Source organism: Macrotis lagotis, chromosome 2, assembly GCF_037893015.1.
Source record: "Macrotis lagotis isolate mMagLag1 chromosome 2, bilby.v1.9.chrom.fasta, whole genome shotgun sequence".
In the NCBI taxonomy this organism is placed as follows: domain Eukaryota; kingdom Metazoa; phylum Chordata; class Mammalia; order Peramelemorphia; family Peramelidae; genus Macrotis; species Macrotis lagotis.
In genome coordinates, this window is record NC_133659.1 from 116,860,636 (window position 1) to 116,883,622 (window position 22,987).

The 22,987-nt window shown below is 35.4% G+C and overlaps 1 pseudogene; it reads right to left on the reverse strand.

Moving 5' to 3' along the window:
- Positions 1-19,755: 19,755 nt before the first annotated feature.
- Positions 19,756-20,432, reverse strand: LOC141511942 (casein kinase II subunit beta pseudogene; annotated as a pseudogene).
- Positions 20,433-22,987: the final 2,555 nt, after the last annotated feature.

The following is a 22,987-nucleotide window of genomic DNA, read 5'->3' on the forward strand; positions in this document are numbered from 1 at the left end:
CAGAAGGGTTTATACTTGATCCTGTGGATAATGCGGAATTCTGGAGCTCATTAAGCAAAGGAGTGACCAGATCTGACATAGGTTATAAAAAATATCCTTGGCAGTTGAGTGGAAGATGGTGAACTGGGATTGTTAGAAGGGTTTGATCTATACTGGGTGGTACAGTAGTTAAAACATTGAATCTGGAGTGAGGAAGACCTAGGCTTAAATCTGGCATCAGATATTTACTGGCTGTGTGTAACCCTAAGCATATCATTTAATTTGTCTGCCTTGGTACTTGATAAATATAATAAATATTATTATTATTATTATAATAAATATAAATTACATTTATATAAGAATAAATAAAAATTTAATAAATCCTTTTTCTTCCTTCCTGTGTGAGTGGAGAGAAGGGTATATAAAAAGAAGCTGTTATGAAGGTAGAAACAAGATCTGACACTGCATTAGATCTGTGAGTTAGGGAGAAAAATACAAAAATAAAGTATATTGTAGAATACTTAATATTTAATTTTCAATATTATGTCTGTAATACTCTCCCTCCTCATCTCTACCTCTTCAAATCTCTGACTTCCTTCAAAAACTTGACTCAAATGATACCTTCTACAGGAAAGTTTTTTCTACTCCCCCATTTTTTAGTACCATTCTTTCCCTTCTAAGTATAACATGGAGGGTGCCGTGTATGGCTTAAAGGGAGCAAAGAATATTCATCTCTAGGGTTTCCTCATCATCCTCCTTTTTCAAGGGAGTTTTTAATTCTTGCCATGAAGTGAAGCAAGAGGTTGAGGTCAGAGTCTGACCACTCTGCTCACCTCAGAGAGTGGATCTGGGACTAGAATGCTATCTATTTGCTTTGTTAAATATTATTAGTGTAGAGCAGTGGTATCAAACTCAAACAGAAATTGGAGGCACTAAATCATACAAAAGAATTCTAGTAGGCCACATGTTGGCTTAGTTTTAAAATGTAATATTACCCATATTTTATTGTATTTTTATTTATTCTGCAAAATGTGTTCCAATTACATTTTAATTTTGGACTATATGAAGCAAACTGGCCTTATGTTTAACACCTTTGGTCTAAGGGAAGTAATTTTTAGGTTCAATCTAAATTCTTGATTGTTATTTCTTAATGGGAAGAAAGAGGGTTCCAAACTTTCATTTCTGAGACTTGTCTCTCTTTCCACCAAATACCAGTTCTAGGGTGAGCATTCATAGCAAGGAGCAAGGTCAGTAGCAAATCAGAAAGCTGAGAAAATGTATATGTGAGAATATATACCAGGTGACATAAAGTGAAGGAACTCTTTCAGTTGGGAGAGAGGTAACTCAGCTCACCCAAGAGAGAATCCCAGATCTTAAGTGAAGGTAAATCACCTAAATTCTCTAACATAGCATGTTGGAAACAAGGACATGATTAAAGTTCTACATGACAACTCTTTCTCCCTTTATGACCTGAAAGAGAGGTTGGAATCCCACACATCTTTTCTCTTGATGCTGGAAGAAAAAGTGAAGAGATTGGATAAAATCTCTCTCCTCTTTAAGTTCTCTCCCAACCTCACAAAGGTGTAAGGCATTGATCTCCATCAATGAGGAAGGAGTTGACTTTAGAGCTCAGGTTGTATAAGATTACCTTATTTCTACTGTTATGGATCTTGTATATTCCTATTTATTATATACTGGTTGTGCCCCTCATTTAGAATGTAAGTTCCTAAAAAGTTGAAACTGGTTTTTGCCATTCTATATATCCCCAGAGAATAACACAATGTCTAGCACATATTAAACATTTAATAAATACTTATTGAATAATTGACTGAGTTCATATGCCAACATTAAATTTCTTTAAAAATTTTCAATTTATACATGAACTGATGCTGAATAGAATCAAGATTACATTGGATACATTAACAATTGTGTCCAACAATGTTGTGTGTTGATCAACTATGGTGGATGCAACCCCTTTCAGCAGTTCAGAGAACTAGGACAACCCTGGGAGACCTGTTTTGTATGGACAACACCATCCACATACAGGGTGGGTGGGGAAACCACAAAAATCTGAATGTATAATATGTTCACTTTTTAAAATCTTCTCATATTTTTCTTCCTATCCCATAGTTTTCTTTCTTTGCTTTCGGTCCTGATTCCTCTTACTTAAAATGACTAATGTATAAATATGTTAAATACAAATATATATATATATATATATATATATATGTACAATTTTTTACCAGACTGTTCACTGCTGGGGTTGGAGGGAGGGTGGTAGAAAACTGTGTAATTTAAAAATATGTAAATGGATGAATGTTGAAAAACAACCATAGTATATAATAGGAAAAATAAAATAAAATATCAATTTAAAAAAATTTTAATTTATACCTAGCCAAATATTCAATAAGTAGGATTATAAAATTTCCCAATTTCTTCCTATCCTTAAGTGTTATACTTGCAGGTGGACAAAGGTGTTAGTTAAGGACTTCTAAGTGTAGAGAGCTGTTATGTCAAAAATCATAGGATTTAGAAGTGATACATAAGTTCCAACCAGTTGCATTCTGTTTAGCTTCCCCTCTTCCTCTGCCACATGGTACAGTAGAAAGCTCACTGGGGAGTTGTTAAGAGTATATGACTGAGGGGTGGCTAGGTGGCATAGTGGATAAAGCACCGGCCTTGGAGTCAGGAGTACCTGGGTTCAAATCCGGTGTCAGACACTTAATAATTACCTAGCTGTGTGGCCTAGGGCAAGCCACTTAACCCCGTTTGCCTTGCAAAAACCTAAAAAAAAAAGAGTATATGACTGGGGCAGCTAGGTGATGTCAGGAGGACTTGAGTTCAAATCCAGCCTCTGACACTTAATAATTACCTAGCTGTGTGACTTTGGGCAAGTCACTTTATCCCCATTGCCTTGCAAAAAACAATAAAAAGAGTATATGATGATTAAGGAAAGCAAAATGTACAGAAAGATAAAGAAATGAATACAGCAAATGTGTTGCTGAGAATAGTTTCTAGATATCTCCCTAATTTAAGGGAATTTTTTTAGGAAATTGGTCACAATCAATTCCACTTTTCTCAGTGACCCTTAATGTTGAGCTTTGGTACAATTATAAGAGATTATTCTCATTGATACATTTTAAAATTTTATATAAAATGCTATATTTTATATAGAAACCTTGTAGTTCTCTACTCTGTCAATAAAATGGCTTTGCCCTAGGATTGAACATAATTGTTTATCAGTCATATAAAAAATCTTTTAGTGAGCTTCCATTAAAAGTAGATAACCAGTGTTTACAACTACAGAAGTGTGACACATCAGATGAGAACAGAATCTCTATCATTTGTATAAAGTGATGTTTATGGTTGAACATGAGATAGTTATTCCCTTTATGACATCAGTCTCAAAGAGTTAAGGACATATTCTTAAACATCCCTGTGTTAATAACTAGTTACGGATCAACAGAAAAATTGTCTTTGGAGTTATCTAAACTTTTTTGAAACCTGTTTACATTCCTACCTGTTACCATGTGGGATAAAGTTTGTTCCACCTCCAAGAGGGATTCTGATGTCTGTAAAATCTGTAAATATCCCCCTCCAACCTTGTCTTGGGGAAGCTACTAAGTGCTCCTAAGCAATTTAAGATTATGAATTGTAGAGTAGTTACTATTTGCATTAGTAGAAAATATTTCCTCACTTGGAATTAACTCCTGAAATCACAGTCTAGACCAAAACAAAACAAGACTTCTTAAGTTCCTGTATTGCCATCAAGTTGCAGTTCAATCATAGAAACAGACGCCATCATTCTTTGACTAGAAGGACAAATTGTATTCAGAGAGGTGACAGTTTTATCTTAAAAGTCTTATGTAGCCCCAGTCCCAAAGCCTGTCCTTGTGCTTATGTGAGAGGAAGATCAAAGTTGAACAAAAGGAGAGAGTCCCACTCTATTTAGTCTTTAAGTGGTCTTCTTAGTTATGGAGTTTCATCAGGATTTGCAGCTGCTTCAGAGGCTTCTGGCTTCCAAATTTGAGAGAATTGGTAGATAAAGCCAATCCCAACTCAGTTTGCTGAAGGAAAAGACTCTGGGTGCTAATGGAATTTGGGACTAGGTTTATACTTAAAAATATTTAAATGAGAGACAACAGAACACCCAATCAAAAGTCAGTCAAGGATTTCCTGGATACATTAAAAAAATTCATATTTCTCTCTTTAATATTCATCTTTCCTAGTCCTGATCCCCACTAAACACAGAAGAAAAAAACTGACTCTTAAATGAAACCCTAAAGACAATCACTTCAATCATTATCTTAATCACCAACCAAATAATAATCCCCTCCCTCCCTATTTGTAGGGTCTTATTTCCAGCCAAGGTAAATTTCTAGTTATCTCCCTGATTTAGGGGAAATTTTTGAGCAAACTGGCCACAATCAAATCTATCTTTTTCAGTGGTCCTTGATGTTGAGCTTGAGGACAGGAGGTTATTTTCATTGATACATCTGTTATTTTATATATTTAAAATTAGGGATCTTAAAATGTGATTTACATACTTTATATAGAAATTAGTTCTAAGTAACAGGCAAAATACGACTCCAGATTTACTGAGATAAAAATGGGTAACCTTCAAGATCCCAGATTCTGAAGTGTTTGGAAAGTAAACTGAGAACAGGAATATGTTCAGTTCAGACATCTGCAGCTCATACCTCTTCCCTGCCTTCCCCTTCCCCCCTCTCAGTAAAAGACATAAGAGAGAAATACCCTGCTGTAATTAGCTGAGGAGGAACAACCTTTGAAGGGGAGGGAATGGGTCATGTTTGAGATGCCATTCTAAAGAGCATAGACGGCCCAGAAGGGCTTGATAGGGGGATGATAGAATTACCTGCTTACTACACAGTTAGGCTATATAAGAGACAGCTATGTAAGAGAACTCCCCAGCACTAAATCAAAACCTCCCCTAAGAGCTGGCCAGGTTTCTGGCTGCTTCCCCTGGAATGTAGGGGTGACTCAGAATGTGACTGACTCTGGTACTTCAAACATGTCTGAGTAATTCCCACAGACCACGGACAAGGGCAATTAAAGGACTGGTTTGGTATTACCACTGAGGATCTAAGAGACTTCCTGCAACTAGCAAGGAAAAAAGACAGATGGTCCAGGCAGGACCTCAATCTTGTGAGCTTTTATAGCTTTTTTTCCCACAAAAAATAGAGGCAAATATTTTCTGAAATAGTGGACCAAAAAAAAGCTAGATACAGTTCTCCAGGCTAAGAAGGCAAGTTTAGAGCAATGTTCAGATAACCAAAGAGAAAACTTCAAAGGATAAAGTCAACTTTCCTGGTTTCCCAGTGACAGTGATATGGAACACTACCTGTAAACTCTTGTCTAGGTATTACAAAATACTTTGTTAATTTCTTACCCATATTGATCAAATTGATGCTAACCAATGTTCAAACTTTGATATCAAGCTTGTTCCCATTGTTTAGTAGTTTATAATCTAAGTATACACTGAATGTACTTAGATGGGTTGATTACCATTCCCCTTTAAATGTTGTCTTTCTTAGAAAATAAGCTCCTTCAGGGCAGGGACTGAATTTCTTTTTGATATAGTATCACCAGTGACCAACACATAATGGTTAGTTCTTGTCCTTCATTATTGAAGAAGACTAAAACAACATCACAATGTTAGAGATAGAGACAAGCACATGATAAGTGCTTAAAAAATGTGTTTTTTAAAATTGTCAATTTTTTATGTCTATAAGACATTGAAACAATGGCCTGGAAGTAAAAAAAAAAACAACTCAACTGTTTCAGTATAAATTGGTCCAATGAAATTAAAATAGTTCTGTTCTTAGTCCAGGTTATCAAGGACAAAACCGAAGAAAGCTAAAAGCTTGTATATGAACATAAAAATAATAAATATTAACAGAGACTGAAAAATGATAAGGAATGCCTATGGTAAGTAGACTATGCTTACTCATCTCCAGATATGAAAAACAGGGATGGAATTGCAAGGCACATTGGTTTTAGAATTCAATGAAGGTAAGGCATATTAACAATCATTGAATTCCATCTCCTTGATTTACATTAGAAAAATGATACAGAGAAATGGAAACTATTTGCACATGATTGCATGGGTAGGAAGTAGGATAGAGCCCAACTCAGATACCAGATCCAGTGCTTTTCCAACTATAATAACTATCTGGAATGACCAATTTCCTTCCAAATGCCAAGTAATCTTTTATCTATCCTATAGAATTCTATTCGAAACATTCCTATGAAATTTTCTCTGCTTAAACAGAGCTCTATCCCATTCAAATTTTATCACTTTCTTTCCACCAAAATCATGATTCTATTTTTGTGTGTGTGTGTATATATCTATCTATATATATATATATATATGTGTGTGTGTGTGTGTGTGTGTGTGTGTATGTAATATAGCTATATTCATATATATAATCATATATATATATATTTATTGTTTTTTGAGTTGTTTTTCAGAATATTCAACTCTTTGTGACCCCATTTGGGGTTTTCTTAGCAAGGATACTGGAGTGGTTTGCCATCTCCTTTCTAACTCATTTTATAGATGAGGAAGTGAGTCAAACAGGGTGAAGTGAATTGCCCAGGATCACACAGCTAATAAGTGTCTTAGATTGGATTTGAACTCAAGAAGAGAAGTCTTTCCTGATTCCATTATCTACTGCACCATCTCTCTCTCTCTCTCTCTCTCTCTATATATATATATATATAGAGAGAGAGATAGATAGATAGATAGATATAATTTATTCTTACTCATTTTTCTCATTTATTTGATTTTATTTTAATATCTGCTTGGGTGTGTTGTCTTCATATTTAGATGGTAAACTTCTTGAAGGCAGGAATCTTGTCTTATTTTGTTAGCTTGTTATGCTAACAATAGTGCTGTGAAAATTAATGGGTTTTTTTATGAAATTGAAAATATAATTCTTTTACTAATTGAACAGTGTGATCAGAGGCAATTTTAGTTCCTTGAGAAGAGAAACTGTTTTTTTTTCTTCTTTATCGCCTATGCATGGTACAATGCCTGTGGCACAATGTATTTAATAAAAGCTTGTTGGTGTGCAAAAATATTCATAGGGCAATAAAAATGTGCATACCCTTTGACCCAGAAATACCACTACTGGGTCTATACCCTGAAGAGATGATGAAAAAGGGTAAAAACATCACTTGTACAAAAATATTCATAGCAGCCCTATTTGTGGTGGCAAAGAATTGGAAATCAAGTAAATGTCCTTCAATTGGGGAATGGCTTAGCAAACTGTGGTATATGTATATCATGGAACACTATTGTTCTATTAGAAACCAGGAGGGATGGGAATTCAGGGAAGCCTGGAGGGATTTGCATGAACTGATGCTGAGTGAGGTGAGCAGAACCAGAAAAACACTGTACACCCTAAAAGCAACATGGGGGCGATGATCAATCTTGATGGACTTGCTCATTCCATCAGTGCAACAATCAGGGACAATTTGGGGTTCTCTGCAATGGAGAATACCATCTGTATCCAGAGAAAGAATTGTGGAGTTTGAACAAAGACCAAGGACTATTACCTTTAATTAATTGATTGATTGATTGATTATTTTATTTTAGGTTTTTTTCAAGTCAAATGCAGTTAAGTGGCTTGCCCAAGGCCACATAGCTAGGTAATTATTGAGGGTCTGAGGCCAAATTTGAACTCAGGTACTCCTGACTCCAGAGCTGGTGCTTTATCCACTGCACCACCTAGCTACCCCTATTACCTTTTATTTAGGGGACAAAAACTGATATCTTATTGTCTGATCTTGCTATCTCTTATACTTTATGTTTCTTCCTTAAGGATATGATTTCTCTCTCATCATATTCAATTTGGATCAATGTATACCATGGAAACAACGTAAAGACTGACAAATTGCCTTCTGTGGAGGATGGGGGAGAAGTAAAATTGGGGAAAAACTGTAAAACTCAAAATAAACAAAATCTTAAAAACTATTCATAGCAATTCTTTTTTGTAGTGGTAAAGAATTAGAAATTGAGAGGATGCCCATCATGGGAAATGGCTGAACAAATTGTAGTACAAGTATATGATGCAACACTATTGTTCAATAAGAAATCATGAGGGACAGAATTTCAAAAAAAAACACCTGGAAAGACTTGCATGAATTGATGCTGAATGAGATGAGCAGAACCAGAACATTATACACACTAACAACAACATAGGATGATGATCAACTATGATGGACTTGTTCATTTCAGCAGTACAATAATCAAAGACAATTTAAAAATCTTGTGATGGAAAATACCATCCAAATCCAGATAAGGAATTGCAGAGTTTGTGAAGACCAAAGTTTATTCTTTCCAACTTGTAAAAGTTGTCATGTATTATGTCATTTTTTTTTCTCTCTAATGCTTTCTTTTTTCTCTTTGGATCTGATTCTTCTCTCACAACATGATCAATATGGATCTAATTTAGCATGGTTATAAATATAGAACCTATATCAGATTGCTTTCTGTTAGGGAGAGGCAAAAAATGTAAAACTCAAAACCTTGCATAAAAATTGGTAAAAACTATCATTGCATGAAGTTGGAAAAAAACAAATCAATAAAATATTTTTTAAAAAATTAAAAAGATGAAACAGAAAAGGAAAATAAAAAATAAATGCTTTTTGATGACTTTTAATTCAGGGCTCAGAGGGTAATTTCCCTATGGGACTATTATTTACTATAATTTTTAATAGCAGAAAGAAGAATGATTCAAGTAGAAAAATACCAAATACAAAATCCCAAGAAATGTTGTGAAACAATCTAATCTTGCAACTGGAATGAAGTTTAAAAAAACAGTCTCAGTAGAAACACCAAATCTGTCATTTCTGCTTAGAGACCTTTCACTGTAAAAATTATATAGGGGAATTGGAGAGCCCAGTTAGATAGAGACAGAAAATTATTCCAATATCATAGTGTTATTCAGCTGAAAATTTATTTTAATACATTTAATACATTTCCAATTTATCTTATATATATATATATACATTCCAATTTATTCATTAGTGTATATAAATATATACATACATATATGTACATATACTTGTCTATATTTCCATTCTGAAATTTATTTTTCAATAAATATTTTTTATATTTCCTATTTCTTACTTACCATAGTGTCTATGAATTTCTCCCCTTCCCCTTCCCTTTTCCCTACTCAGAGCCATCCCATATGGAAAGTGGGGGGTGGGGGGGAAGTCAGCACAACTGATAAGTACACTGAAATAAATCTGAAAATGTCTACGGCTTCCACCTCCATGAAGGAGTAAGTTGGAAATGTCTTCTCATATCTTATCATTTGAGTTCCATTTAGTCTTTATAATTTTCCTACATTTCTTTTTTTATTTTTTGGTGTGTCTTTGTTCTTTCCATTTACCCTAATTACTATGCATTTTTTTCCTTGGTCCTTTTTACTTCACTTGATATCAGTTCATAGATATGTTTATATATCATATAGCAGTTCCCATGCTTTTCTGTATTCATCACAAATATCTTTTCTTACATCACCAGTATATCTATTACATTTATATACCTCAATTTATTTAGCTATTCCCCAACTAATGGGTATCTACTTTGTTTTCAATTCTTATCTATCACACAAAAAAAGCTACTATAATATATATTTTATATTTACATAGTCTATATATAGTTATACATAGTTATATAGTGATACAGTTTATAGTATATAGGAGATTTTTTTCCCTTATCAATGGATTCTCTGTGGTATAAACTCAGTAAGGGGATTTCTGGCTCAAAGAACATGGACATTTAAGTTACTTTATTTGCATAATTCCATATTTCATTCCAAAATGTATATACCATTTCACAGCTCCACCAAAAATGTGTGCCTATCTTTCCCTAGTCTTAACTTCTTTTTTTTAAATTTTATTTTATTTATGGCAATAGGGTTAAGTGACTTGTCCAAGGTCACACAGCTAGGCAATTATTAAGTGTCTGAGGTCAAATTTGAACTCAGGTACTCCTGACTCCAGGGCAGATGCTCTATCCACTGCACTACCTAGCTGCTCCTCTGAACTTTCTTTTGCTATTGTCTATTTATTTTTAATGATTCCTTGATAATCAATTCTTGCTTTTCTAGAAACTCTTGCTTCTTTCAACATCAGCACAAAAGCTCTTCTAATACATAAGTTTAGTTGCACAAAACAAATTCACACATTGGCCCTTACTGAAAATGTATACTTCATTGTCCATCTCTGGATCATCAACTCCCTGCCAAGAGGTGGGAAGCATGATTCATCATTATTGGTCTTCTTAAAATTTTAAACTTTCTTAAAGTTTTCTTAAAACTTTTACAATTGTTTTACAATGCAGTGTGTGTGTGTGTGTGTGTGTGTGTGTGTGTGTGTGTGTGTGTTTGTGGTTTTGCATGCCTATGTATGATTCTCCTCACTCTATTCTCTTCCCACTGAATAGATGCCTACAAACCCTTCTGTTTCTCTTAATCTTTCCCTGTCATCATTTCTCACAGTATAATACTGTCTTATAATAATAAAATGTCTTCAAATATTTCCTAATTGATGGGCATGCACTTTATTTCCAGTTCTTTGCTACAACAAAAAATATTTTTGTATATATGGGTAAAAAAGTATTCTTTCCAATGTAAGCTATGTTTGCAAAGCAATATTTTTGCATATGACTAGGTCCTTTTCTTAATTGTTATAGAACCATAGATATTCCTGAGTAATACTTTCAGTGTAGATGGTAAATCTACTGGGAACAAAAACCTGAGAATTTCCCTCCTGCACAAGGATTAGTCATTTTAAAAAACTGATTGTGGCTCCTAAAAGAACAAACAGATGATCAGTCACACATAACTGCTACATTCTTTATGCAGCATAGACAAAAGGGAGTAAGGAAATAAAATGGTATGGGTAAATTCGTCATCCGTGGATAAAAAATTGTAATTCCTAACTAACCGTTGAGAGTTGTATTCCCCTAGATGAATGAGGTTTCACTGTGTATTGCTCACCAAAATGAATCATAACTTTAGAGCTCTAAGGCACCTCAAAGACCATATAATCCAACCCCTTCATTTCATAAATAAGGAAACTGAGGCCCAGACACTTGTCCCATATCACTCAAATAATAATTAACATGTCTTGAATTCAGGTCCTATTACTCTAAACCCAAGAACATTTTGTTTCATTAAGTATGTGAATATTTTTATCATAAGTTGGTGAATGGAAGGTAATAACTTTTTTTTTTCACTGAGACCAAAATTAGAATTCTAACTTGGTGAACCTAACAGAGTTCCTCAATTAATAATGATAATAATAATAATTAGTATAATAATAATAATTAGTATAATAATAATAACACTTCTATATCATCTACCATGTGCTTGCTAGTGTGCTAAATGCTTTACAAAAATCATCTCCTTTGATCCCCACAACAATCCTGAGAGGAAGGGTGCTATTTTATCAACATTTTTCCCTTGAGGTGATTTAGGCAGACAGGTTAATTGACTTTCCCAAGCTCACACATAAATATCTGAAGCCAGATTTAAATTCAGGTCTTCCTGACTTCAGGTCTTCTCTCTGTACAATGGTGTGTAAACTGGCTACCTCTCAAATTGAGGGGAATTCAATATTCAAACATCCAATCTTAGGAAAATGTTGTTATTCCCTTTAGAAAAGGATTTTTCATTTCTTTTTTTAATTAAAGATTTTTTTTTGTTTTACAATTTTCCGCCCAATCTGATTTTTCAATTCATAAAAAGGTTTGGCAAATTCCCCAATTGAAAAATGGCCAAAGGATATGCAAAGACAATTTACAGATGAGAAAATCAAAAGCTATCCATAGTCACAGGAAAAATTGTTCTAAATAATTACTGATTAGAGAAATGCAAATTAAAGCAGCTCTTAGGTACCATCTCACACCTATCAAAATGGCCAATATGACCAGAAAAGACAATGTTCAATGTTGGAAGGGATGTGGGAAATCTGGGACACTAATACATTGTTGGTGGAGCTACAAACTCATCCAACCTTTCTGGAGAGCAATTTGGAATTACACCCAAAAAGCAATAAAAATGTTCATACCCTTTGGTCCAGCAATACCACTACTGGGTCTATACCCTAAAGAGATCATGCAAAAGGGTAAAACTACCACTTGCACAAAAATATTCACAGCAGCTCTTTTTGTGGTAGTAAAAAATTTGGTGAAAATCAAGTGAATGTCCATCAGTTGGAGAATGGCTAAACAAATTGTGGTTTATGTATGTATAGGAATACTATTGTTCTATTAGAAACCATGAGGTATGGGAATTCAGAGAAGCCTGGAAAGACTTGCATGAACTGATGCTGAGCGAGATGTGCAGAACCAGAAGAACACTGTACACTAGAACAGCAACATGGGATTGATGATCAATCTTATTGGACTTGCTCATTCCATCAATGCAATTATCAGGACAATTTTAGAGCACCTGTGATAGAGAATACCATCTGTACCCAGAGAAAGAATTGTGGAGTTTAAACAAAGACCAAAGTCTATTACTTTCAGTTTTTTAATTTAAAAAGTGTCTTATGCACTACATAATTTTGCTATCTCTAATATTTACTTTCTCCTCAAGGTTATAATTTTTCTCCCAACACATTCAATTTCAATCACTGTATAGCATGGAAACAATGTAAAGATTACCAGACTGCCTTCTATGGGGGGATGGGGGAGGGAAGGGAGGGTGGAGGAAAGATTGTAAAATTCAAAACCTTATGGAAAATTATAGGTAGAAACAACAACTGCATATAACTGAAAAACAAATAAAATATTAATTGAAAAAAGGTTTGTCAAAAGGCTCCTTTAATACCAAGTTAAATGATAACATTATTGATTTAAATATAATCAATTTAAAATGGTTTTCAGAAATTCACATAAAAGACCCAGTAAATGCAAAAGATCCAGTTTTTAGCTCTTTCCTGGCCACTGTGTGTCCATGAGTCAAAATCATAAACTGATAATAATATCACCACTAATAATTGGCATTTGTATATCATTCTGAAGTTTATAATTAAATCTCTCCAGGTCACAGCTTCTTTATCTGAGAAATTTAGAAAGCTAGAATAGATGATCCAAATGATCGTTTCCATCTTTAATATTATATTATTTTGAACAAATGAGTAAAAGCTCCTTGTGTTTCTTTAGGGATTCTAGAGTAATACCAACTTGTTATATCTTCTTTGAGAAAGTACCAATCTTGAAGGGTGTTCAGTTACATCTATGTATTGTGGAATTGTAAGATATAAATCTAGGAAGTTTTAAGGGTTTCTATTTGGCAGAGGAGGATTAATAGTGATTTTGCTCTGCTGAGACCAAGAGGAGACTCATTAAATGTTTGGTTGATGAATGTGGCAAGATGTGATGTCTATAACTTATGTTGGAAAATCTAATGAAGTCAGATCATTAGGCAAAATTTCCATTGCCCTCCCTCCTTTCCACCCAGAAAATAGTACAATCATTAAACAAAACTTACAGAAAATCTAGACTGTAGAATATTGTATAGAGCCACTTTGTCAAAAAAGAAAAAGGCTACAAAGAAATGAGAAGTCATATTATGGACCATGTGGAAAATATCAGCTATCTGTAAGTATAAGGTCATTAAAACTTAGAATTGGAAGGGATCATAGAAACCACTGTCCCAGAATTAGAATTTCCTGAGGCAGAAAGGATCTTGGAGACCAGCTACTATTATTGATTCAAAAACAAAAGTATATAAAATTACTAGCTTCTACTTGAAGCACTCAAGGAATGGGAAACCCACAATTAATCTCACCCACCAGGCATCAGGAATTTCATTCCACTTTTAGATAATGCTAAAGGAGTGAAAATGTTTTTCTCAATCAAGCTTAAATTTATCTTTTTACAGCTTCTACCTATTCTGAGTTCTATTCTCTGAAACCGAAAAAGAACTAATCTAATCCATCTTCCATATGATGAACCTTAAATTATTGAGAGTAGCTATTACTTATTTGTCTAATAAATATGTATTATCTATTGTATTCCAGACACTAAACCAAAGTGAAGATACAAAAAAAAGGCAAGACTGTCCTTACTATCAAGGAGCTCACAGTCTAAAGGGGCACATAACACAAAACAAACTTTGTAAAAAAATATCTATAGGATAAATTGGATATGATTAACAGAGGAAAAATCTTAGGATTAGGAATGATTAGGTAGAAGATAAAGAGTGATTCTTGTAGATAAAGATTAAGAAGTTGGGGTTTGAGTTGGAACTTGAAAGAAGCCAGAGAAGCTAGGAGGTGATTATGAGGAAGAAGAGAATTCCAGGCAGGAGATGGGAATGTCTGGTTCAAGGAATAGTAAGGAGACCAATGTCACTGGATACAGAGTATGTGAGGATAAGGTGAGAAAAGAATAGAAAGTTGGGAAGAGCCAGATTATTGGAGAATTTTGAATGATAAACAGAATTTTATATGTTTTTCTCTCTCCTAATCCTATTTGTTCTTTCCCACAGGTTGAATAATCTCATGTCCTTCAACAGCTCGAGTGATAAGATCTTGATTCCATTTACTATCTTGGTTGTTTTCTTCTTTTTTTAAGAAAATTTTGGGGGCAGCTAGGTGGTGCAGTGGATAGAGCAGGGGCCCTGGAGTCAGGAGGACCTGAGTTCAAATGTGACCTCAAACACTTAATAATTGCCTAGCTGTGTGGCCGTGGGCAAGCCACTTAACCCCGTTTGCCTTGCAAAAACCTAAAAAAAAATAACTTTCATAAAAATAGTTTTAAAAAATTATTTATTTAAGGCAATGGCATTAAGTGACTTGCTCAGGGTCACACAGCTAGGCAATTAGGTGTCTGAGATCACATTTGAACTCAGGTCCTCCTGACTCCAGGGCCCGTGCTCTATCCACTGTGCCACCTAGCTGCCCAGTTGTTTTCTTTTTTTTTTCTTTTTAGGTTTTTGCAAGGCAAACGGGGTTAAGTGGCTTGCCCAAGGCCACACAGCTAGGTAATTATTAAGTGTCTGAGACCGGATTTGAACCCAGGTACTCCTGACTCCAGGACTGGTGCTTTATCCACTATGCCACCTAGCCTCCCACCCAGTTGTTTTCTTCTAGATGCTTTCAATTTATCAATCCTAAAATATGGTGATCAGAACTATATACAGTGGATAAGATGTACTATTTCATTTAATATTTTAAAAAATGTATTTTATTGTTAATTTATGGACTGGAATAAGCATTTCCATAACATAGTATTAAAACAAAAAAAGATTGCACATGAAACTGCAGATCTTTAAATGTGCAACAGTTATTATGTAAATTTCTGTTTTTATTCTTTCCTTCCCTCTGTGATATTATTAGATACAAACAGGCAGATATATGTAAAATTATTCTATACATACTTCTATTTATCAGTTTTTTTTCTCTGAATGTAGACTATCTTTCTTCATATGTCCTTTATAGTTAATTTGGGTATTTATAATATTCAAAATAGCTATTTGCTCAGATTTGTTCTTAAAACAATATTGTTTGCATTCATTCTTCCTTTCTTATTACCTAAAAAATTGCCAAGGCCAATTCTCTCTTTCCCAGCCCACCCCTTCTTCCCCAACTTACTTCTATCAGGGCAGGAAATAGAGTTTTATAATGTGTGATTATATTTCAGGGATGATTAGAAGGGCTTCCTGCAACTTCTGAATTCCTCTATTGATATCATCTTTTTATCTTAAAGCTTTGATCCCAGGTAAAATGCAAATCTCCTTTATGGGAACAGCACTTTAAAACATCAGTCATTTACACCATAGTGTGAAAAGAGTAAATTTTGAAAGAGAATGAGAATTGTGACCAAAGTGTAACTGCTTCACAATTTTGCCTGGGTCTCACCTAAATTCCCACGGAAAATCCACATCTCTCATTCTTTATCTACTCCATTTATTTTCCTGCCCTCTTTATTTCATCTTGTAATTTACTTCCCTGGCCTGCTCAAGAATTTCTGGCCCTTAAAACTGTGTTCCAACAATTCCCCAGGGAGGGTGGATGGACACCATACTTGAGAGGGCTTAGTAGTGAATACTCAAGTTTTGGATCGCCCAGTGCACTCAGATATTTTGTTTTGCATCCAAGACTATAATAGCTTTCTCCTTTGCTTGTTACCCCAGAAAATGTGTTTCAATAATGACTTGTGACCAGGAAAAAGTAATCAAGTACCTTCTGCCTTCTAATAGGAACACAGAGAGAGCACACATTGCAAAGCAAAGGGGGAAAGAAATATTTTCTGGCAGTTAGAAGAAACCTTAAATCTCTTTCCAGTTTAGGCAATGTGACAGGAATGTCCTTCTGAGGAATGAGTAAGCAAAATGCCCATCTTATGAAAGAAGAGGGAGAGAGAGAGCAAAATGCAACACTTTAAGAAGTTTTCTCTCTAAACAAATTACTGTAATTTAACAGTGATCTCACTTTTATCCCCCAAACTTGGCAAAAATAAGAATATTTGACAAAGTGATAAAAAATGAAGGACCATTTTTTATTTTCATATTCATTAATGTTAATATTAAATTTATGAATCAGCATCTTCTGCCCTCTTTACTGAGAAGGGAAATGGGTCAGTTTTGGGTAAGAAGTGAGGAATAACTGATGATGAGCAGGCAGCCCAAGTGCTACACTGGTATCCATAACTTATTTTTTTTGTTTTTATTTTTTATTTAATTTTTAAAAATTTAAAAATTTTATTATTTTGTTTTTCCAACTACATATAAGTTATTAATAATGACTAATAGTATTTATGTAGTGCTTCAAGTTTGCAAAGCACATTACATATTTTATCTCTTTTGATTCTCTTAATAAGCCTGTGAATTTGGTACTCTTAGCATCTCCCTTTTACAAATGAGGAAAGGTAGGGTCCAGGGAAGGCTGTAGGTAGGTCTTCAGGAGGCTGGGAGGTAGAGTAGTTGAAAAACACATGGATAACAACCACTGAGGAATGAGAAAGTTTAGGTAGGTGATCTGTACTGGTGCAAAGATTACCCAGATTTCCATTCATATTGAAGAGATATTAAGAGAAATATTATCTGTGCTTGCCTGTTATGGCCTGTGGAATTTTTCAACAACATTAATAAGATTAAGGATTCATCCAAGTATTGAATGCTAATAATGATATCCTCCTTGATGCTAGCGCCTTCCCTTTGATTATCTACAATTTATGTTAAATATCTAACTTCATTGCTGAATGCTTGTGAAACTTGGATAGTCTACCAGCACCATGCCAGGAAACTGAATCACTTCCATTTGAATTATCTTAGGAAGATTCTGAGGGCCTTTCTCAAAGGAAACTGCCAAGCATCCAAACTCTACAGCAGAGAGCAAAACTCAAGTGAACTGACCATGTTGTTCAGATGTGAAATGTAAGCTTGCCCTAAAGTCTACTATACAAAGAACTCAAAGGAGGCAAGCAAATGCTCCATGGTCAAAAGGAGTAATATGAGGACAAGGTTTCTCTGAAGAACTTTTGAATTGATTTCTGTTCTCTCTCTCTCTCTCTCTCTCTCTCTCTCTCTCTCTCTCTCTCCCTCCCTCCCTATCTTTCCTCCTTCCCTCCCTCCTCCCTTCAACTTGAAGAAATAAATCTGGGGGTGCTTGTTTCTGGTCTATTCTGTTTATTCTCAGTCTGAGAAGCCCAAGCTGAGACTCAAAGAACCAGGGAGGTCAAGACCCAGGATTGCAGGCAGAATGTTAGCCAGCCATGAGCATGGACTTTAGGGATCTTAAGAAGACATGATAAAGATAAGTTGTAATTTTTAAAATATATTATTTGATGTTGAAGCTATCAGGGACAGGACTAATATGGAGTCACTTGGGTGAGGTGACATGTGTTTCTACTCTCTTGATTCATTCTACCCATGTCAAACACAAGAATAATCACAACTCATCAATGGACATGGCTTACAGCCAAATGCAAGTGAGTACCAACATAGATTTCTGGGATCCCTAATTACAAATAACAGTTTTTCGCTCTGATTAGAAAGCTCCCCTACCCCTCGTGTTGATATATGATCTCTGAGAATTTCCCTACCATATCTATGTCAAATTAGGAATGCTCCCTCCTAAATCTGGCTTCAATTACTTGTTATCAACCAAGACAGTCTTTAAGACCCCACTGCTGAGCTCCTATAGACCATTTTGGGCAAGGAAGTGAGTTGGTCAAAACTGAGCTTTAAAATCAGAGATCACAGATTATGGAGAAAGAAGAGATCATCAACCAACTCATTTTAAATTGAGATGAGGAAACATAGGCATAGGAAAATTGAAGGACTTGCTGAAGGTTACATACATATTAAGTGACAGAGCTTGAATTTGAACTCTGGTCTCCTGTCTTCAAACTTATCACTCTTTGTTTTATTTTGTTTATGCAAGGAAATTTATTTATTTTTATTTATTTTTAGGTTTTTTTGAAAGGCAATGGGGTTAAGTGGCTTGCCCAAGGCCACACAGGTCAATTATTAAGTGTCTGAGGCCGGATTTGAACTCAGATACTCCTGACTCCAGGGCCGTTGCTCTATCCACTGTGCCATCTAGCAGCCCCACACTGGGCCACCTAGTTGCCCTCTATGCAAGACAATTTAAGTGACTTGCCCAAGGTCACACAGCTAGTAAATAGCAAGTATCTGAGACAAGATTTGAACTCAGGTCCTCCTGACTCCAAGTGCTTTATCCACTGTGCCACCTGGCTGCCCCCAAACCTAGTACTCTTTCCCCATAATATCAGTTTGACAGCTATGTAGAAGATAGATTCCAGAGAACAGTGATTGGAGCTAGGGAGACCACAATAATAGTAGCTAGCATTTATTTAGTGACATGTGCTTTATAAACATGTCATTTGGTTTACACAGTCACCCTGGGAGATAGGTGCCATTATTATCCTCATTGGACAGTTGAGGAAATTGAGGCAACCTGAGGTTAAATGACATGAGCAGGGTCACAAATAAATGCCTAAGGCTGGATTTGAATATGGTCATCCTAACTCTGAACCCAGCCCTTTATCCACTATACCACCTAGATGCCTTAATTAGGAAACTATTGCAGTAGTCTAAGTAAGAGATAAGGGCATAAACTAGGGTGGTAACTGAGAGTAGAGAAGGAACAATCACAAAAGATACTGTGGAGAATGAACTGAAAAAACACCAACTTACTGATCATATAGGAAGTGTACAGAAGAATGAAGAATTGAGGGCAAATCTGCAGTACAAACGTAGGTGCTAAGAAGAATCTCTGTGAACTTAAGAGAAACAGGATCTCAGGAAGAAGGTAGGGTATGAAGAGAGAAAATGAGTTCTGTTTTGAGTAGGAGGTGTCAAATATGATGAGGGACTGTTGTTAAGAAACTAGGATTTGACTATTTATCTATGTACATATATCATATATCTATTTCTGTATCTATCTGGGAATTTGTCTATGTACAGATCTTCTGACTCCAATTTGAGCACTCTAGTGACTATCTCAGCACTTATTCTAGCTTGTTTCAAGGAAGACTGGAAGCCATGGAAAGAAATATTTGTCTCTCAAAATATTAAAAGTAATATTCATTCTTTTTTTGCTCTTTTCCCCACTTTATTTCATATTTTTACCATGCCACCAAAATAATTATTTCTTTTAATTTAAACATAAAAAATATTCTGCAAAGGAATTTTAGCAGAGTTTGGGGCAAGAAAGGTATCATAGCCTAAAATATTGGGAAAGAGGAAAGGAAATAGGTCAGCAGATGGTCTTGATGATGTTGGCTACCTGAAGAGGCAGTTGATAGGTTGTAGGGTAGATCTTAAAGCCATAGAATCTGGGACAAATTGGTTGGCAGGCTGCTTGGGCTCACACTCAGGATTCATCATGAAGAGCATATGGGTAAAACCAGTGCCAAAATAAGAATCATCAGTATGGTGGTGCCTGGACAATTTTGGTGTATAAACATTCATACACTTGGGGCAGAACAGCTTTACCTTGGCATCACCTGATATGTATGACAGTCCAATTGGCAATATGGGCTGGTTTCCACAATATACCCTTGGAACAATAGCCCAAGTCTCCCCTCTGATTTTTTTAACATCTGGGCAATGCCACGGTTGGTGAAGATGGCACAAAGCAGGCTATGTAGCATACCAACTGACTGCTCAGTTATATCACTCTAGTTGGGGTCATCATCAAACAACTCATCAAGTAGTGAGTGGAGGATCATGTCTAATACCTACCTACATGGAACACCTGTCCATTGAAAGCTGTGAGGTTGAACTTCTGCTAGATATAATCCTCATTCACCTCACAGAAGAATCCATTGCCAAAGCCCACAGAATCATGAGATCCAAAACTACTTTCTCTAAGTTACTCATCTTTATATCAACCAGTCCAGGGCTGGGAAGCAGGAGGAGAATGTTGCCCATAGAGGGCAGCAGTGTCAGCAGCTAAAGTCCTACAATTAAGACCTAGGACCCCCATCAGGCCCTGTCATGGCAAACAATAGTAATGTCCATTCTTTAAGTTTTTTCCTAATCCTTTTGTAATTGAATTTTTACAAAGTCAGATACAGTATGGGCTTCTGTGTGTGTATATATTCTAAGGTACAGTAAAAATTTATATCAGTTTTATTCCCCTGTGAGACACATTAAATAATTTAGAATTAAAATCAGAGAATAAGAGTCTTTTAAAAAAACACATAGAATTACTAGCAAAGAGATATTAAGCAGAGAAAAAAGAAGGGGGGGAGTTTTTTTTCCTTTCAGTCAAATTTTTAAAACCTCTCCAAACCAGAAAGAGTTGCAAGTAGATAATATTTTGATAGAAGAAGTCAGTGTGGGTTAGATCCTAAAGTGGAGTTAGTGAATGAAATGTAAAATATGGTTGGGTAGGAAGAGGTTGAGGATACATGGGGATAGGGAGCCAAGGAGCAGTGTCTGACCAGTACAGAAGACAGTAGGGGTGAATATAGTGAGAGTATAAAATAGTAAGATCATTTCTGACTAGAGACAAAACATATAATTTTTTTTAAAGAAATATTTTTTTAAAGAAGAGTAATTAAAAAATATAAAAATCCCAAGGCAAGGCACATTCTTAACTCTCCTATCCAAGGACAAGTTGTTCTAGATTTCTCTCTCATGTACACCCCCCCCCCCCCAGAGTTATGTCCAATTCGAGAATGTCAATTCTAAATGGATTATGACCTGGACCCCTTTCATCCTCTCCTGTGCTTTACCAAAAGTATAAGGGAATTCCAGGACTTGGCTTCTAACTCACATTAAATATTGCTTTAATGCTGTCAGGGCAGAATTTTTGTGAAATTCAGCCGAGACAATCTAACCTTCTCCAAAAAGAGTCATGACAACACACAAACCAAACACAGTTTGTCCTCTCCTGAGTTATACTAAGGAAATCCCAGAATGTTCCGAAATTTCTATTTGGATTTTGGTTACTCCTACACCATTCCTTTGGGGGGAATGTAGCTGTCTCCCAGGCTCTTATTAAATCTCATTGCTACTTAAATGACTGACTCCATGTGTCCTAACCTAGCATTCAAGTATGCTCTACATCAGTGGGAGGAATTTTCTCCCCAACACCTGGTTTGACACCCAGAACCTCAGGGGTCTCCACCAAAGCATCATCTTCAACTGGAAGAATCAAATCATTGTCTGTCCTTCTGGTCTCTCAGCCAGCAAGACATGGAGCCAGCTGGCAAGTTGCAAAACTTGTCTGGAATGCAAAATTCCAAGCAGATACTTGCTTTGGTTCTCAGATCTGACCTGGAGTAAAGAACAATATGAGAATCGCCTAAATAGTTCCCTAAACAATAAGTATTCAACACTGTCAACCCACTGTAGTCTACAACCATTATACAACATTTTAATACAAAATCAACTTTAAAAATATACTTATTATGTGTAGAAGCACACAAATTACCCACTTACCCTGGCTGAAGACGGTACTATATTACAGACTCAGCAGAAGACATATCTTCCCTCTTAAGACCATCCCTGCCTCCCTCCTAAGACTTTAATAGGAAATACATGCTTTATTTAATATTTAAACTTGTTGCCTTCGAGCCTTATTCAGTATACTATCCAAAGTTCCTCATGAATTTCATTTTACAAATGTGTGGGTAAGGGAGGAGGGCAAGGGGAGGCAGGGCAAGTTTACTATAATTAGCAAGAAACCCATATTTTGGGCTATGTGCTCTCTGGAATTCCACTTAATAGCTCATTTTCAAATCCTCTCTTGGAAAAGGAATTTATATTACATAATCAAGAAAAACAAACCCAACATGAGCTAACATGTTACAATACTTCATGGTCTATGGTGATTAATCAAGTACACAGTTTCATGGACCCAGGTAAAAACATGGACCAATAAAGTCTGTCTTCTTAAGCATGAAGTCATGCTAGAGTCCTTCTAGTAGACAAGAAAACAGATCATTTACAATTTCCTACTTAATTCAATTTGGAAATTTGATATTGATTGCCAGAGCAATTTAATAAGTAAATTTTCCTAGGTTGGAAGTTAACTGTTTGATAAAAAGAGTCTATTCAGACTTTGTTGATATGTTGGTTAGTTTATCTCAGCTACTGTTCATCTTTTCCTTTCTTTTTTTTTCTTTTCTTTTTTTTTTTGTTTTGTTCTTTGTTTGTAAGGTTGTAAGGTTCCTTGGGAAGGGGAGAGGGGAAGGATAAATTTGGAGGAAAAGATGACTGAAAAACAAGATATCAATAAAATTTTAAAAGAGAGAAGTATCTGCTCCAAGTATTGACAAATCTTTTAAACAATGTATCAAATCAAGGATTCTTTTCAAAATTGCCTATTAGGATAATAATGAATTTATTCATTTGAAATTTGATTGAAATTCATCTGACTCTTATAGATTAAAACCTATGAAGCTCAGGAAAAGACTAATCCAATGTGACTAATTGAATGTATTCTAAGGCTTTGGCTTAAGACTTCCCCAAGGAAT